This window comes from Diabrotica virgifera, chromosome 9, assembly GCF_917563875.1.
Source record: "Diabrotica virgifera virgifera chromosome 9, PGI_DIABVI_V3a".
Lineage (NCBI taxonomy): Eukaryota > Metazoa > Arthropoda > Insecta > Coleoptera > Chrysomelidae > Diabrotica > Diabrotica virgifera.
In genome coordinates, this window is record NC_065451.1 from 192,166,707 (window position 1) to 192,185,926 (window position 19,220).

The 19,220-nt window shown below is 33.2% G+C and overlaps 1 protein-coding gene across 6 annotated transcripts in view; it reads left to right on the forward strand.

Annotated features, from left to right (window-relative positions):
* The first annotated feature begins 5,028 nt into the window (after positions 1-5,028).
* Positions 5,029-19,220, forward strand: part of LOC114338523 (titin) — a 751,244-nt gene continuing 737,052 nt past the window's right edge. For all 6 annotated transcript variants that reach the window (XM_050662823.1, XM_050662825.1, XM_050662826.1 and 3 more), the window contains exon 1: positions 5,029-5,182. The gene's annotated coding sequence lies outside the window, so the exon portion shown is untranslated. The remainder of the gene's footprint in view (positions 5,183-19,220) is intronic.

Below are 19,220 nucleotides of genomic sequence, written 5' to 3' on the forward strand. Positions count from 1 at the left end.
AAGGATCGGACTTATGGTTTTTCATTCTTGGAAACCCCCATCTCATGTAGAACTTTCCACAAAACTGTCCAGTCTACACAGTCAAATGCCTTCTGATAATCCAGAAAGCAGATGATCATCGGAATTTTGAATACTCCTTAAGAGTCGCTTAAAATCACAGAGGATGGGGGAAAGTAGTTTTCTGTGGTTTCCTACTTTCATTGCCCAACGAGACATATTTTTAGGAGAGGATCTAGCGACAGCTAACCTCCACGCGTTTGCCACAATATAAAAAAAATCCCAAAATCTGAAAGGGGCCGTTTGTTCCAAAGACTTGTGCTTTCGTCGCAGGCTTGGTACCGAAGCTGTTGAAGAAAGAAAAACGAAAGAAAAACTCATCTGGGAGGTAGCAGTAATACGACCGTCGGCGTCGTTTGCGCTTTGACTGTCAAACTCTATCCGTATTGAAAATGAAAATGGAAGGCAGTTCATGTTTCCTTTTGATTCAGAGGCGATACACAATCTTCAGACAGCTGTTTCTGTATTACGACGTCCTCAGTGGAGCTGCGTGCACACCTCTGAATCAAAACGAAACCAAACTATCTATTTAAGTAGAATTTCAAAAATAGCTCAAATCTAATTTAAGGACGGTGTAGCGACATCAAAATACATTATTAAAATAATAATAATAAATAATTATTTAAATCTGAATCTTTTCTTATTGGAACCCCTTTTTGTTAACATCCTTAAATTTTGACTTTTACAATTTACAAGACAAGAGACGACGAATAAAGATAGCGAAAAGGACTCTACAATATGCAGTCACATTCCGCTTTCATTCCTAGACGAATGAAAACGGAATGTGACTGCATATTGTAGAGTCCATTTCGCTTTCTGTATTCCTAGACGAATGAAAGCGGAATGTGACTGCATATTTTAGAGTCCTTTTCGCTTTCTTTATTCGTCGTCTCTTGTCTTATAAATTGTAAAAGTCAGAGTAGGAGTAGGTCAAAGTAAGGATGTTACCAGAAAGGGGTTCCAATAAGGAAAGTTTCAGATTTAAATAATTAGTTATTATTATTTTAATAGTGAATTTTGTATCTGGGACTTTTCTCTTTTCTATCCTTATTCCCAAAACTTATTCTAGCCCCCATTCTGTGAAGAGGCGATAAAGCCTAAATGCAGTAAAATAACGCGGTGTCTTGACTTGTCCGACTCAGTTCAGTCGTCGTTCATATAGAATAGGTATTATAAAGGATTCTTTATTTAGGGGTTGAACTTTGACTTTGTGTCCCCTGTTTAGGATTATCCATCCTCTTTAGGGTTTGAATTGAATGTCGTTTGTTGTACAAAGCACGAGCAGTGTCCGAAAAAGCCGTTGGGGTTGGGGTAGTGGTTGGCTGGTGCGTGTGGTAGTGAGCATATAACAGACCATTGAGATGTAATGGATGTTATTAATTCATGATTCATAATAATCTGATTATTTATAACAATTATTCAACAAAGAAGAAATTCCTGTTTTACTTAAAACCATTTTATTTTACTGTAATACTGTAAACTTTTTACTGTAACATTATAGCATCACATTCTTCGATTGTTCGATTAAGACAATATTCAGCTTGAAGTTAGAAAACAATGTGTTTCGAACGATAAAGTTCAGATGTTCGTCAAGCTTATATATTCCTAAACGCAACGGTATATCAATTTGTTCATGAATATTTTCATGAGAGAAGTCATGAACTGACTTCTGTAAAATAAAATCAAAACAGAATTACTTGACTTAACCTTTCATCTCATAGTTTTCGTTTTTATTTTTAACGGTGTCCAACCTATTGAAAAATTGTAAAAAATTACAATAATAACTTTCGTGCTAAAATAATCCAAATTATGAAACATAAGTAATTTTGATGCGAAAAAAACAATTTTTTATAATTGGCCATTCTGGCAAAAGCCACCATCCTAAAACAATTGCGCTGTGACCTAAAAATATACGCTCAGATGTTTCCGTGAGGTTCGCCATCTTCAAAAATCCGAAAAACTGTTTTTTAGATGATTTTTGAGAGTCTTCTGTATTTTATATACTTCAAAATAGATAAAAATTTTTTTTTATTAATTATATAATATATGTATTGTTGTATAATTCCTTTTGGGAAAAATTTAGAAAATAGATTTATATCAGAGACCACGAGATCATAGATTTTCATCGCCCTGTATATGACCAAAAATTGTAAATATTATAATTTAGTTAGTAAACAGTGTTTTTCGCGGAAAGTGAAATCGTTAAGTGCTTTGTTAATGGTTCTTTGAACGGATATACAATTATGGGTAAAAATTAGAAAGTACATTTGTTTCGCTGTGGAATGAACAATGACGTTTTAATGTTTCTTAGAAGGATAGGCAGAAAACAAATTTATTGAGTTTAGAATATAAGGCTTTTTGCTTAGCATTTTGAAACAACGAAAGTAATTTGGTGTCTCCTAGAATTTAACAAAATGGAAAAGTTATATACAAAATAAATTGGTTCTTAAGAAATGAAAATATGGATGTAGTGGGTAGACATGATGTTTGTGATTGGCGGAGAAAGATAGATGGTGGGGATGAGAGTGTTCAGTCTGATTTTGAGGAGAGGAAAAATGGTCACGGTGTAATGGACATCTGGAGAGTACAGTCCAGTTTTTAAAAAGTGAGAAGTCGGTGTAAAGTGGTGAAATTGGTCTTTGCGAGCAGATCGTGGTCAAACGAAATCGTTGACCGAGTTGAGAAGTTAATTTTCCTTGTGTCCGAGGAGATTCCTGTTTTCTGTCTAGAGCGAGTAGCCGGTGGGTATCAATTTGCACAAGATATCGAGCAGAGAGAAAACTGAATAGAGATTTCGAGCGAGTCCCGTTGTTTGTTTGTTGGTGAAGCAGCTTGGACGAGAAGGACCTTTCGCTACATCCTAGGAGCACGTGTGGGGGAATCGAGGACTACGCAATCCAGGAAGAAGGAGTAAAGAAGAAACAAAAGGTTAGTCAGAATTTTTGTGAAACGGCGAGAGTTTGTTTTATATCCACACCATATTTGTTTATTTTTGTATTGAGCAGTTCTATAGTATAATTTATTCATTCCAATATTTAAAGAAGAATTAATTCCAAAGGAGAAAAGTAAATTTTAGTATTTTTTGTAAGAATAGTCTAACGAATTATTTAAATAAAATTTTTGTTAAAACAAAGGAGATATCAGAATTAAAGCTTAATTTATTAGATGAGAAATAGTTGCAACAGAAGTAAATTTTAGTATAATTCTTAAATCTTATATTTATGGTATATTGGATAAATAAAAAATATTTATAACATTTATATGGCATCGAGTGTGTTTAATTTCCCTGTTTTGTCCCTGGATGAAGTAAGCAAACCGAAGGTAAGGCATTAAAATTAAAATAGCAATGAGAATAAAATTTATTAGAAAATTTAATTTAATTTTGGTTTTGTTTTACATAAGTAATAATTAAAATAATTAAGTAATTAATCAAAATAAGAATTTGCTGATCAATCCTCATAACAAGAGAGACAACAATCTCATAACAGAGCTTAACAGTATATAAATTTAAGTAACTTGGTCCTTTAGCTGTAGAATAGTGTAGAACATTCAAAAGCGGGAAAAACACGCTTAAACCACAAAAAATCCCCCAAAATAACAGTTTTTCGAATCTTTAAAGGTGATGAACCTTACATAAAACCCTGAAAAAATTACAAATATAGTCTAAAAGTAAAGATGATTCAGATTTGATTACAGTACAGAGCTTCCAATATATGCTTATACGTATTTTGGATTTATCTTATCCTCATTAGAGCACCTGTGTAGAGGCACTGAACCGGAATCCAATTTTTTCATCTTTTTGGTGTAATTATTAAAATTACCGAAGATGCAACTAGCACCATCAAATCGTAAGTCAAATGAATCAGGAACTAAAATTCAGAGTATTGCACCACTCTGTTGTGCTTAATTTTTTCATCTTAAAATGCTCACAGGGTAAATAATTTGAGTTTTAGTTCCTGTCCGACGCTCTTATAGGGCATAAGGGCAACGAGAAGAAGAAGAAGAAGTTCCTGACTCATTTGACTTATAAATATAATGTTTGATAAAATACACCAAATAAAAAAAATTAGACCTGCAGCCATGACAAAAAAAAAACGTTATACGCCCTTTTCAAAAAATACATTTTGAGTCATATTAAAAAAATAAACATGTTTTTTATTGACCCGCTTGAATTTTTTGAAATTTTAAAATTGATCATCCCACCTAAATCCTACCAAAAAATTAGGGGGCAGGGAGGTGGTGGTGTCGTATTTTTAATCACAATAGAATGTAACAAAATTGAATTCTGGGAGTGAGGGCGTTATGCCTATCTTAACGGGTAACGGGGGTAGGTACCCTTCAATTTATTTATTCGGTCCATAAGTAAAAAGTTTGATTTTCCGCAGTCGACCCATGTGCCACTAAAAAGTGACGACATAGTGCTCACACATTTTCTTTTAGATTCTACTATTTAAGTTATGGACTCTATCTAAAATGATAAGCAAATTTTTCTTATACCACTCTTAGTCTACTAACCACACATCTAAAATCAGTCAAGCTCTTTGGACTGTAGTGCACTCTATCGAAATGGTCATAAACATAAATACATATAAAAAGACACATAAATACCTACACACATATATACATACATACACACATACAGTCATACACACATTTGTGTGTGTGTGTGTGTACTCTCTTTCCGGAGTTTCCGGACAGAAGGGTGCAACTGCACCCCATTGCACCAGGCTGCCTGCGCCCATGTGATCACCTGTGTCTAAGTCACACATAAAACAATACAAAAGGGCCGTTAGCGTTAGACCCCGACTAAAAGAATGTGGTGGCTGACATACTATCCTCGTGCATGCTCCTATTCTGAAATATGTTACCTTTACCTACATCCCTTCCTTACCTTCGACCACCTCGCGGTGCATTGCGTAAGCTTGGCAACGCCGGTACGATTCCACCAAGACAACTTTTCCAGCATTCAAGAGCGGCAGTACCACCACGGTACCGCTCAAACTATAACGTGAAAGAAGGTGCGTCGATTTCGGTATTTTTTGTGGGTGCCGGGTCATTATGTGATTTAGCTAACGATTTGGATTAATTTGCCTATTTTCTAGGCGAGGTTTGAATCAAATTGAAGGTATGTTCCAAATGTATATTTAATTGTTATGTTTATACGATAAATAACTCAAAAATTATAAAATTTATAACTATTTGTTTAGAAACAAACATTTTTGCATTTTTCTCAAAATATTCAAGTTGTACATTAGTAAAACAAACAATTGGTACAATTAATAAAAAAACCTACACTAGAATTTCTCTAATTTTCAATGTAATAAATTAGTTTATTTATTTATTAATAGGGCATTTTTATAAAATACAATTATAAGATTAACTAATTACATTTATTTAAACAAAACTCAAACAAAAATATATACAAAATTCTAGTTTGCTCTGGAGGACTTGAAACAAAATTCCACCATTAACTTGAGTCTTGTGCTTTTCTTGTCCAGTCCCTCACCTATATGTGTTTGAGGTCTACCTGCATTTTATTAATCCATCATCCATATCGTTCTGGATCTACCTGTTCTTCTGCGACCGATTAGTTTGCTGGTCATAACTAGTTTAGGCATTCTGTTCGCTACCAGTCTTTCTACATATCCTATGCAGGTAACTGGTGATGGTAGGTTAAAGTCATTAATAATTTGTTATTGTTTCTTATCTCCTACCTGTCTTCCTTCTTTCGAATCTTCTTCTCCTTTAATTGCCATCTCCGCGACGGAGGTCGGCAATCGTCATAGCTATTCGGATTTTAGAGACGGCTGCTCTGAATAGTTCATTTGATGTACATCCGTACTATTCTCTCAGGTTGCGCAGCCACGATATTCTGCGTCTCCCTATGCTTAGGGTTACCATAATTTATTAAGGCTAAATCCGGATAGGGGTAGTCCAAGGAAAAAAACATATCCTTGCCCTTGCCTTTTGACACCCCCAAAGTTAGTATTGGTATTATCAGCACAAAGACAAACTACTTTTGAATCAATAGAATACATTTTAAAACATGTTCTATTAAAAGATCAGATGCTTCACCCGGAAGTTCGTCAAAAAATTAAAGTTTCACGTTGACACCTTATCATTTTGCTTAAAATAACGAACACATATACCGGAGTCAGTTTGATTTCGTTTCTGTTTGAACTATCAATTATTGTAAAGGTAATAAAATTTGCATCTTTGAGATTTTCGAGTAATTTGTTAAATATGGTTTTTTTAATATTTTTTTTAGTAAAGAAAAAATCCGGACATTTCTCATATCCGGACGCCAATCCGGACATGTCTTTGAGATTCGGACTGTCCTGACGAAATCCGGACGTATGGTAACCCTAATGCTTCTCTTTCCTTGAATATTTCCCTGCATATTAAATTGGAGCAAGTTATATCTCTCTCCACGTGTAATATGTCCGAGATATTCCAATTTTCTTGTTTTGATGGTATTTAAGATTTCCATTTCTTTATTCATCTTTCTCTATTCTTCCAAATACGCGCCTCAATATCTTCCTTTTTCATATTTCCACAGTATCCAGTAATGGATGGTGGTCAGAAAAATTAATATCGAAGACTACGTACTAAAATTAGATAACTAAATCCTGGAAAGGGTGGAACACTTTAGATATTTGTAGATTAGATTAGACGGTAAGGTATTGAAAAAAATTTTTAGGTAAGGGGCCGTCCATTAATCACGTGCGGCTTGAAAGGGGGGAGGGGTCTATAAAAAATCACGAAATGTCTCAATCCACGTGATATACGGGGTTTTAAACCTCAAAATGTATCACCAAGGGAGAGGGAGGGTTAAAAGATGCTAAAAAAACCTCACGTGATTAATGGGCGGCCCCTAATGTGAAAGACCCTAACTACGATCTTATATTAGTTAATTTATTAGATAAGTTTTTTAAAATATTAGATAAGATTTAAGATTTGGAATGTCAAATGAGCCTCAAAATCCACCTTTTGCATAACCATTTTGAATTTTTCCCTGAAAATCTGGGTGATGTCAGTGAAGAACAAGGCGAAAGATTCCACTAGGATATCAAGGTGATGGAGAAACAATACCAGGGATGTTGGAACACCAATGTGATGGGTGATACTGTTGGTCACTTCATCGGAGACAACAAGGTGCCTCGAATAGGAGAAAAAGCTACCTCAGAAGTTTTTCATAAAAAAGAGAAAGAAAATACAAAAGCATTGGGTCCTGAAATGATTGCATATACCTATACTATTACAAAATAAGAATTAGATAAAAGGTTTTATTCTAATAATTTATCATTTTAATGTATTTCGGTATTTTGTCTTTTTCAAATTATTATAATGTATAATAAACCAGTGTCATATTATGGAAAAACTATGGGTGATACGTAAAATCAAATTTCAGATTCTTTTTTAGCGCCAAAAAATACATATTATGATTCAAATAAATTTGTAAGAAGTTTTATAAAATTTTTTTCGTTGGCCTGTGTAATTTCCTTTAACACTCTTCTTAATTTTTTCGCGGTTCTTACTAAGACCGTTAGATCATCAGCACAACAAATGCCATCATCAAAGTAGTTTTTCTTGGAGTCTTCTAATATTATTATATCTAATGGTATTATATGCATGTAATATTAAGTCATTTGCATAGTACAAACAAATAACACTTAAAAAAACTAATTTCAAGTTTCAAGGATTATACCTACTTCCCGTTTGATAAAAAAGACAGTAAAAATAAAATATAAACAATATATTCGCGCTAAATTAACGTCAATAACGTATCTTCCGGGTCATAAACGACATTATTGCATCTATAACGAATTTACTTTATTTACTACAATAATTATAATTACACCGTGTATGCACACAGAACGTTAAAAATTACGTCTCTTAAGCTGGCAGAGCAAGGTCAGCAGAATCGAAAAATTTTTTGTGCAAAATTTAAGGCTAATTAAAGGCTAATTAAATGCCCTAATTAAAAATTTAGGGCTCAATTAGTTTGCCGTAAAATGAATGTTCTGCTAGCTTAAGTTTAAGTCAGCAGAACAATGCGAAAAACAGTGCTAAAACTATTTAATTCGCAATTCTATTGAGCCCTGAATTAAAGGCTATTTAAAGGCTCTAAGAAAAACCAAAAATGAAATTGATTGAATAAACGATTTTCCGAAAAATTAACCATATCTATAATCAGAAGTTCGAACCAGCAGAGCAATGCAGAAAAAGTAATAAAAACTATTTTAATCGAATTTAATCCAACGTCATATTTAAAGGCTATTTAAAGGATCTAAGAAAAACCGAAAATGAAATTGATTGGAAAAACGATTTTCCGAAAAATTTCCCATTTCTATAATCAGAAGCTCGAACGAGCAGAGCAATACAGAAAAAGTTATAAAAACTATTTAAATCGAAATTTATCCAACGTCATATTTAAAGGCTTTTTAAAGGCTCTAAGAAAAACCGAAAATAAAATTGATTGGAAAAACGATTTTCCGAAAAATTTACCATATCTATAATCAGAAGCTCGAACGAGCAGAGCAATGCAGAAAAGGAAATAAAAACTATTTTAAACGAAATTTATCCAACGTCATATTTAAAGGCTCTTTAAAGGCTCTAAGATAAACCGAAAATGAAATTGATTGGAAAAACGATTTTCCGAAAACTTAACCATTTCTATAATCAGAAGCTCGAACGAGCAGAGCAATGCAGAAAAAGAAATAAAAACTATTTCAATCGAAATTTATCCAACGTCATATTTAAAGGCTCTTTAAAGGCTCTAAGAAAAACCAAAAATGAAATTGATTGGAAAAACGATTTTCCGAAAAATTTACCATATCTATGATCAGAAGTTCGAACCAGCAGAGCAATGCAGAAAAAGTAATAAAAACTATTTGAATCGAATTCAATCCAACGTCATATTTAAAGGCTATTTAAAGGCTCTAAGAATAACCGAAAATGAAATTGATTGGAAAAACGATTTTCCGAAAAAGAGATGTAGCTCTGCTACATCGAACCTCCAAAGATTTTAACCTTGAATTTTTCGAAAAATCGTTGTTTCAATCGATTTCGTTTCATGTTTTTTTTTTTTCAAACCCTTAAAAAGCCGTTAAAGATGAAGTTCAATACGTTTTGATCGAAATAGTTTTTGTTACATTTTTTGCTATACTGTACAAATGAAAGGTTTAATTCTAGAAATTTTCAATTTTTCAAATCAATTTCATTTTTAGTTTTTCTTATAGCCTTCAGAGAGCTTTCAGAGATTACGTTAAATGAATTTAGATCAAAATTGTTTTTGTTACTTTTTATCCCTTGTTCTGCTAGCGCGAGCCTCAAATTATAGAAATCGTTAAATTCCACGAAGATAGTTTTTTAAATAAAATGCGTTTTTGTTTTTTCTTATAGCTTTTAAAGATGACGTTAAATAAATTTCAATCGAAATAGTTTTTATTACTTTTTCTGCATTGCTTTGCTGGTTCGAGCTTCTAATTATAGAGATGGTTAATTTTTCAGAAAACATTTTTCCAATCAATTTGATTTTTTGTTTTTTCTTAAAGCCTTTGAAGAGCCTTTAAATATGACGTTGAATAAATTTCGATTAAAATAGTTTTTATTACTTTTTCTGCATTGCTCTGCTCGTTCGAGCTTCTGATTATAGAAATGGTAAATTTTTTGGAAAATCGTTTTTCAAATCAATTTCATTTTCGGTTTTACTTAGAGCCTTTAAAGAGCCTTTAAATATGACGTTGGATAAATTTCGTTTAAAATAGTTTTTATTACTTTTTCTGCATTGCTCTGCTGGTTCGAGCTTCTGATTATAGAAATGGTTAAGTTTTCGGAAAATCGTTTTTCCAATCAATTTCATTATAGGTTTTTCTTAGAGCCTTGGAATAACCTTTAAATATGACGTTGAATGAATTTCGATTTAAATAGTTTTTATAACTTTTTCTGTATTGCTCTGCTCGTTCGAGCTTCTGATAATAGAAATGTTAAATTTTTCGGATAATCGTTTTTCCAATCAATTTCATTTTCGGTTTTCCTTAGAGCCTTTAAAGAGCTTTTAAATATCACGTTGGATAAATTTCGTTTAAAATAGTTTTTATTACTTTTTCTGCATTGCTCTGCTCGTTCGAGCTTCTGATTATAGAAATGGTTAAGTTTTCGGAAAATCATTTTTCCAATCAATTTCATTATAGGTTTTTCTTAGAGCCTTGGAATAACCTTTAAATATGACGTTGAATAAATTTCGATTTAAATAGTTTTTATAACTTTTTCTGTATTGCTCTGCTCGTTCGAGCTTCTGATTATAGAAATGGTAAATTTTTCGGAAAATCGTTTTTCCAATCAATTTCATTTTCGGTTTTCCTTAGAGCCTTTAAAGAGCCTTTAAATATGACGTTGGATTAATTTCGTTTAAAATAGTTTTTATTACTTTTTCTGCATTGCTCTGCTCGTTCGAGCTTCGGATTATAGAAATGGTTAAGTTTTCGGACAATCGTTTTTCCAATCAATTTCATTTTCGGTTTTTCTTAGAGCCTTTAAATAGTCTTTAAATATGTCGATTAAAATAGTTTTTATTACTTTTTCTGCATTGCTTTGCTGGTTCAAACTTCTGATTATAGATATGGTAAATTTTTCGGAAAATCGTTCTTCCAATCAATTTCATTTTCGGTTTTCCTTAGAGCCTTTAAATAGCCTTTAAATATGACGTTGAATAAATTTCGATTTAAATAGTTTTTATAACTTTTTCTGTATTGCTCTGCTCGTTCGAGCTTCTGATTATAGAAATGGTAAATTTTTCGGAAAATCGTTTTTCCAATCAATTTCATTTTCGGTTATTCTTAGAGCCTTTAAATAGCCTTTAAATATGACGTTGGATTGAATTCGATTCAAATAGTTTTTATTACTTTTTCTGCATTGCTCTGCTGGTTCGAACTTCTGATCATATATATGGTAAATTTTTCGGAAAATCGTTTTTCCAATCAATTTCATTTTTGGTTTTTCTTAGAGCCTTTAAAGAGCCTTTAAATATGACGTTGAATAAATTTCGATTGAAATAGTTTTTATTTCTTTTTCTGCATTGCTCTGCTCGTTCGAGCTTCTGATTATAGAAATGGTTAAGTTTTCGGAAAATCGTTTTTCCAATCAATTTCATTTTCGGTTTATCTTAGAGCCTTTAAAGAGCCTTTAAATATGACGGATAAATTTCGTTTAAAATAGTTTTTATTTCCTTTTCTGCATTGCTCTGCTCGTTCGAGCTTCTGATTATAGATATGGTAAATTTTTCGGAAAATCGTTTTTCCAATCAATTTTATTTTCGGTTTTTCTTAGAGCCTTTAAAAAGCCTTTAAATATGACGTTGGATAAATTTCGATTTAAATAGTTTTTATAACTTTTTCTGTATTGCTCTGCTCGTTCGAGCTTCTGATTATAGAAATGGGAAATTTTTCGGAAAATCGTTTTTCCAATCAATTTCATTTTCGGTTTTTCTTAGAGCCTTTAAATAGCCTTTAAATATGACGTTGGATTAAATTCGATTAAAATAGTTTTTATTACTTTTTCTGCATTGCTCTGCTGGTTCGAACTTCTGATTATAGATATGGTTAATTTTTCGGAAAATCGTTTATTCAATCAATTTCATTTTTGGTTTTTCTTAGAGCCTTTAAATAGCCTTTAATTCAGGGCTCAATAGAATTGCGAATTAAATAGTTTTAGCACTGTTTTTCGCATTGTTCTGCTGACTTAAACTTAAGCTAGCAGAACATTCATTTTACGGCAAACTAATTGAGCCCTAAATTTTTAATTAGGGCATTTAATTAGCCTTTAATTAGCCTTAAATTTTGCACAAAAAATTTTTCGATTCTGCTGACCTTGCTCTGCCAGCTTAAGAGACGTTTAAAAATTGTAGTAATGGTTAACATAACCGCTCTAGCCTGTCAATACCCTACTCACACATCCCTCTGTTGATACTTCGCTCTAACGGCTAAATATCGGTTATTTAACAGCCCACAAACAGAACGTGTATTTTGATATTTATATGTACTAAGTGTTCTAGTAGAAGAAGTGCATACTAACTACACTTATCCAAGAAATTACCGCACCACCTTAAAAATGAGTAATTTTTGATGTCTCGAATTTCCTAAGCGTGTAACATTGTAAAACTTACATTAAAAAAGGAGAACATTGAGAAAAGTTAAAAAATATACAGGGTTATTTCATAAAAAAACGATAAGTTTGTTCCACCCTGCCAATATGGGAGACCGACCCTCCATATTTGAAAATATTTTAAAGTAGGTACGACTATTCGTTTAAAGTACGACTTTAAAGTACTTCATACTATTCCTATCTAATGTATCAACTTTTACCGTAACATTTTTTTCGTATCTCTTGAAACAAATGAGTAATTGGACTTTCTCGCACTAATTCTGCACCCTGTAAATAAAGTAAATAAGATAATTAACCGCATTTAATTGAAAAACACTTATTATATTATATATTTATGCTTTATTCACCAACAGTGTAAACTACAAATTATTGAAAAATATTTTATATTATTCAGTTACCGGTTCCGTATTGTTGTCCGATTTAAGTGATTTTTTTAATATGTTATAGCCTTATTCTTTAACAATATAGCTGTAGTAATATTGTTGCTACAAGTTGTAGACAGGTAAATTGTCATTGTATACCGGGTGTACCAATCACACTGATTTTTTCTCAAAGTTCGGAACACCCTGTGGAATATTCTAGCATTTATAAATACTGAAAGTAAAACCCAACATATTAGCCTCATGTTTTCTTAACATTATGTTATGCTGTATGTCAAAAAATGCACAATAACTACCTCTTAACACCCACCAAATTTCATTTGCATATCGTCCCCTTACTAACAAACAAACGTATCTCGATTTTATTGATTTTGGGAAAACACTGATAAACACCCATTACTTTCGTTTTACGAGAGATATTACTGTTAATTTCAAAAATTCATAAATTATTATTCTACATAATTTTTTATACATTATTCATGGTCATAAAACTGTAAACAAATGGAGTCTTGAATATTTTTGTATATGACAAAAAAAATGTTTTTTGTGTTAATGTTGAGATACGTTTATGTGTTATTAATGTATTACTTATTTTTTTCCCGATACTAAGTTACGTTAGGCAATAGACTAGTGTTATTTATTTATAAAAATACATAAACTAAAAAAATACATCTAAATACTTATATACTAAAATTAAAAATTAATTATGCGAATTATAATAATGTTAACAAACGTTTATTCGTTGTCTGAGGTGTCTGAATCCAGCGTCACCGTGTGTATCCCACTATTCAGCTCTTCATAGAAACTGTGATACTGAGGTGGTATTACGCCTTGATCGCAAAGGTACTTTAAGGGCCGGTACTTTATGTCCCGGTTAAACCTCGGTTAGCTAACCGGGGTTTAATCGGGACAGAAAAGTACCTCATAGGGCCTCTTGCGTTGTAATAAAAGCAATTGTAATTATTATTATAATTATTTATGAACATAATAATAAGTATAATTGCGTGTATGTCTATTTTATGCATATATTTCTGTCCCGATTAAACCCCGGTTAACTAACCGGCTGTTAACGGAGACATAAAGTACCGGCCCTAAGTCTTCCAATTTTTCAGTAGCCACTTTCATAGGATGGGTATATACCCGTTGAAGTTTTATATTACTAAAATTGGTAATTCCCCTTGTCATTCGTCGTACAATTTTTATTCTTTTGAATTCGGGGCACGTCTTGTTGTATTTAAAATAAATATGATTTGGATCATTTTTAATATATTTTAGTACGGTTATTTTCAGCCAGTTAACCTTGTTACCATCAGTGTCAAATTGTTTGTTTTTAATAATTTCTTTTTTTAAAGCTGCAGCATCAAAAAACATAGCTTGATCCATCTCTATTACCTTGTATTTGGATTGTTTTGATGCCATGATATATATTCAAGTTTCTGGTCGATTGCTCAATATGAGCGTGGACCGAATCGCATTCCATCATTGAATGACCTGGTTCAAAATAACCATGTTCAATTTCAGGAATATCCAAAACCTGTACGGCATAAAGAAGAGTCGCTGCTAAAAAAACATTCCGGTTTTGACCACCGCAAGTATCACTCATGATGACGAATTTTTTACCATTAGCATGGTCTGATAAATACTTATACAAACATGAGGATATTTCATTAGAGCCTCTTGCAGCAATACCCTCGTGCCACATATAATTTGATGCACATCTTGACTTCACCTCGTAGATTGTGGCATTATACACAGCAAGTCGACGTTTATAAAATATTGCTTTTGATGATACTTTTGGACAATATCTCACAGCCTCTAAATCTATTTGTATAAAGTTGTTAACATTGCTATCTGCTAGCAACTTATTATCGTCATGAAAATTGCGTGCTGCAATCTTACGGCGGATATGTTCCATGTGTAATGGGAATAACGTAGGCTTTTGTTCTACAGCACAATTTTTGTATTTGACGCAAGAATCACACATATCTTTGCGTGGTTTGTGAAATTTAATATTTAAATTATTAAAAATTTTCCTGTAGTGCCATATTTTTTCTGGTATAGAATTTTGCTCATTACAAAGATCAACGTACAAATTGTACATTGTTGAAAGAGAAAGATCTTCTGCTAAATATTTATAATTTGTTTTTTTTCGACAGTAATGGGATGGCACGCTAGGAAATGATAGTATGTGATTTTCTATTATTTCTTTGGCTTCAGTCGGCCTAGTGATACCGGGTTGGTGCTTTCCTCGTCTGCTGGGTACGACAATGTGAGCATCATTTCTATTATTTAAAATATTTCGCACGAATCCTTCAGAGATATCTAATGTTGCAAGAAAGAAACCTTGACATACTTGCACTTTTTGACCAGAATTAAACAGGAAAAACTGCCGCATGTTGTTCCGTCTTGAATTTTCGCCAGTAGTTTTGACTTTTTTGGTCGTCACATCAACCAACGTTGATATATATTGCCTTTGTTTTTCCGAATTTCCTAAGGCCCAATAAGCATTATGGATTTCTAGTCTGTGATCTTCAGAAAAAACTTGACTGCATTTTCTGGGGCACTTTGTACAATCTTTTTGTTTTACGACACGGGAATTTACTTCTGCACCCTTCATTGAAATATAGGCTTTTCCAGATTGTCGTAAACACTTTCTAATATTTTGTTTCCATTGAGAAGGAACAGGTCGTTTGTTTCGAGATTTCTTAGAGACTTCTTCTACTGATGGATTAGGATGTTGAAACAAGTCTTGTTCGACTGACACAGTAGGAACTTCGTCTGTAAGTGTATCATTCGATTGACCAGGGCATTCAATTATTGGCTGGAATACTGACGTTGAAGGAACTTCTTCTCTACTAGAACTACTCGCAGAATGTACTTCGTCTGTAAGTATATCATTCGATTGACTAGGGCATTCAATCATTGGCTGAAGTACTGACGTTGAAGGAACTTCTTCTCTACTAGCACTACTCACAGAATGTTTTTTTATAATGGATTGGCGTATTTTTTTAGGTTTTAATGAAATGTAAACACGTCTTTTAGAACTCCCAGAATCGGTGCTATCATCAGAATCACCAGAAGCGATATAAGAATCCGACGAATCATCATTTGAAAAGTCTCCAGTCGAATATTCTGAAAAGAAAAATATGTCTCCAGAAACATATAAAATTTTTAAAACCGGCAACACCGCATTCTGTCACGCCAGAATCTTACTACAAGAAACACGTTAGACACAACCTAAAATTGCTTAAATTAATGATTATCTAAATTAAAATTTTATAAAAGCCTACTTTTATATAATATGTAGGAATGTAGGTAGGTATTGAAATAAAAAATATGTAGGTAATATTGGAATAATTGTCACTTGTAATATGATTTTATACCCCCAATATAAATATTATTAACAATATTTCAACTTACCAGTAGTAACGTATTTATTTGATTCCTCGGATGCTGCTTTTGCTAATAAAGCCTTAATCTTAGCTATTCTAGGATTTCTCGACATCTCGCTAATAATTAATTACTTCAAATACAGAAATTAAACTAAAAACCACGTTGAAACAAGTGCCTGTTGTCATAAGTTTACAAACGAACATCGACCAGTGTTGCCAGCTGATGCCATTAATAAATGTGTACAACAGTTACGTTTGTTTATTTCTAAGCATAGCAGATTCATAGCAGAAATACATAAACGTATTTGCACATAGGTGCATCTGTTTCTAAATATTTTTCGTATTACAGAGATACGCCAAGGTTTAGATTCTTAAATAAGAAAGATTGAGATACGTGGCTTTGTTATTAAATAGAACTAGTTATTTTTTAATCAAACATGGATTTATCTCAAAAACAGTGAAATTCGAGATACGTTTCTTTGTTAGTAAGGGGACGATATCTTAACCGGTTTTAGAGCAATAAATAAATCGTCACTTTGGAAGAAAAATTTCAACAGCCCCTATCTCGGAAACGAAGCATTTGCGGACATGCGTTTAAAAAGCAAACTGTCATTATTTTTTTCATACAGAATTACCCCTTAAAATTTGCCATACTTATTTAAAAACACTATGTATTGATGAAAAACAAGGCTAGTTGTTAAAGTACCTAATGTCGATATCTAGGTCTAATTTCCCACCTTTAGTACTATCCTTGGATTATAAGCTTTCATTTGATACCTCATCAGGGCGGGATTTACCACTAGGCCGACAAGACACTGGCCTAGAGCGCTAAATTTGTTAGGGCGCGGAACGGGCGGAGTTTGTTCGCATTGCCTAGCTCCGAGTACACGCTAGCACAGTTTACCACACATTAATAGTTTAAAAAATATAAAAGCAATGATTTAGCATACAATTTTTAAACATAACCGTAAGAATATATTATTTACTAATTCAGAGTCATATGACAATGCCAGTAATATGGCATACTCAGGTGTTTAAGCCAAAATAAAAAAAGCTATGTCCTCAGGCTGAGTATGTCCCATGTGCCGCTCATTCCTTAAATCTGGTAGGATCTGTGGCCGTTAGTTTATGTGTGGTTGCTGTTTCTTTTTTTTTTTTGATCCACTTCAAGAACTGTACAATTCTTTCACAAGTTCAACACATCAATGAGAGCTTTATTTGAACCACAAATGCTCTGTGGTACTTCAAAGCCTATCTAAAACACGTTGTTCAGCGAGAAACGATGTTTATCGAGCTCTGAAAGAAAATTGACCGGCAATTACAGAAACTTTGAAGCTAATAGAGAATGACAGGAACGAAAAACCTTCCTGGTGAAGTGATGCTGCTCTAAGATTAAATCTTCAATTACTAGAGACAGCATTTTGTCCATATTTTGGAGTACCGTTTTAGAACGATTCCAAAAAGTCAGTACTAAGCTTCAGTATGAAACTACAACTTTAAGTAAAGTAAAAGGATATTACCAGTCGTTGGCTGGTTTTTTGGTAGAGCTTAGATATGATTTTTGACGATTAGAAACCTTGGCAAAAGAAAAGTCTGGTTTGACTTAGTACAAATAAGAACAACAAAGAAAAAAGAAAAGAATCTTACCGCATGATGAACGTAGCAACACTGAATCTGAAGTTTTAAAAGGATCCGAGAATTTTCGCATAAACATTTTTTTTTGTTATGGTAGATTCTCTCAGCACTGAGCTAGGGATTCGAGAAGCCCTTTTTTTGAAGAACTGAAGCAGCTGACATCGTCCACAATTACCGAGAAGGCTACAGAACTGTAGACAGTGTACGTGAATGATTTTGAAGAGTCAGTGGTTCAAGAATGTTTACATCTTAAATCTTTTTTGTTGGATTTGGAGCCAAGTGACATAAAAAACTGATTTAAGCCTCCTTGAACTGAATAAACTATTGCGGAAGATGTAACTGATGTCTACCCAAATGTTGAAATAGCATTAAGGATGGCTCTTAGTACACCAGCCACAAACTGCACGGGGGAGCGGGAGATCAAAGCGTGGGGCGCCAGAAATATTAATGCCTAGTCGGGTTCAACATGTAAATCCGGCCCTGTACCTCATTTGTCATTCTACCTAGTATAATGACGGAGAAGTAAACGTTCTTATTTTATTATTCTTGTAGGTACATTTAACATTGATTGGAATTATGAAAGAAATGGTATGGCAACACTGTTACGCACAAACATAAGATTCAGCTATGCCTTACACAGGGTGCACTAATAGCCAAGATGTCCACTTATTTATTATCCAACATAAACGAATGAATCAAAAAACAAAATGTTGACAGCATCGTTGGGTTTTAATTTCAGTATTTTATAAATGCTAGAATATTCCACAGGGTGATGCGAACTTTAAGAAAAAAGCACAGTTTGATTCGTACACCCGGTATACAATGACAGTTTGACTGTCTAGCAACAGTATTATTACAGCGATATTGTCAATGAATAAGGCTATAACGTGGTAAAAAATCGCTTAAATCGGACAACAGGTTTAGGAAATTCGAGACATTAAAAATTACCAATTTTTAAGGTGGTGCGTTGATTTCTTGGAGAAGTGTATTTACATATTTTTATTCCACAATGAATATTCTAACTCTATTTACAATTTTTTGTTTCTGTACTGCCTTTCTTGCTTATGAAGTAATGGGCGCTCTTGAGTTTCTTAGCCAAAAGTGAAGGGTGGCTGATTGGCTGGATCAGCGCATCCTCTTCTGTTTTATTCTTTCGAAATTTCCTCTACAAGTCTTTTCCATTTCTCTTTATTTTTCAGTTTCATAATCTTGTGTTTCATATTTGTTAGCCTTAACATACTTTGCTTCATTTCTGCGCAAATTCTTCAGCCAATCGTTCAGTTGATGTAGATGAGTTTGCAGTTTATGTGTAATAGAACCCGGATCTTCAACTCTACGGTAGCAAAAATGGCGAACGAAGCTATTATGGCGGCTTATTAGGAAAACTGCCCAGAAAACCAAGGAAGAATACGGGAAGTAATATAGTCTGCTATAATACCGGCTTAAAGAAACTAAGATCGGAAGTCTGAAGTCTATTTAACAATGCCAAAAGTAACCAAGACTGTGATGCCTACAAAGCCAAAAGTAACCAAGACTGTGATGCCTACACCTACCTACAGGTATCCTTTACTAACTCAAAACATTGCTGAGC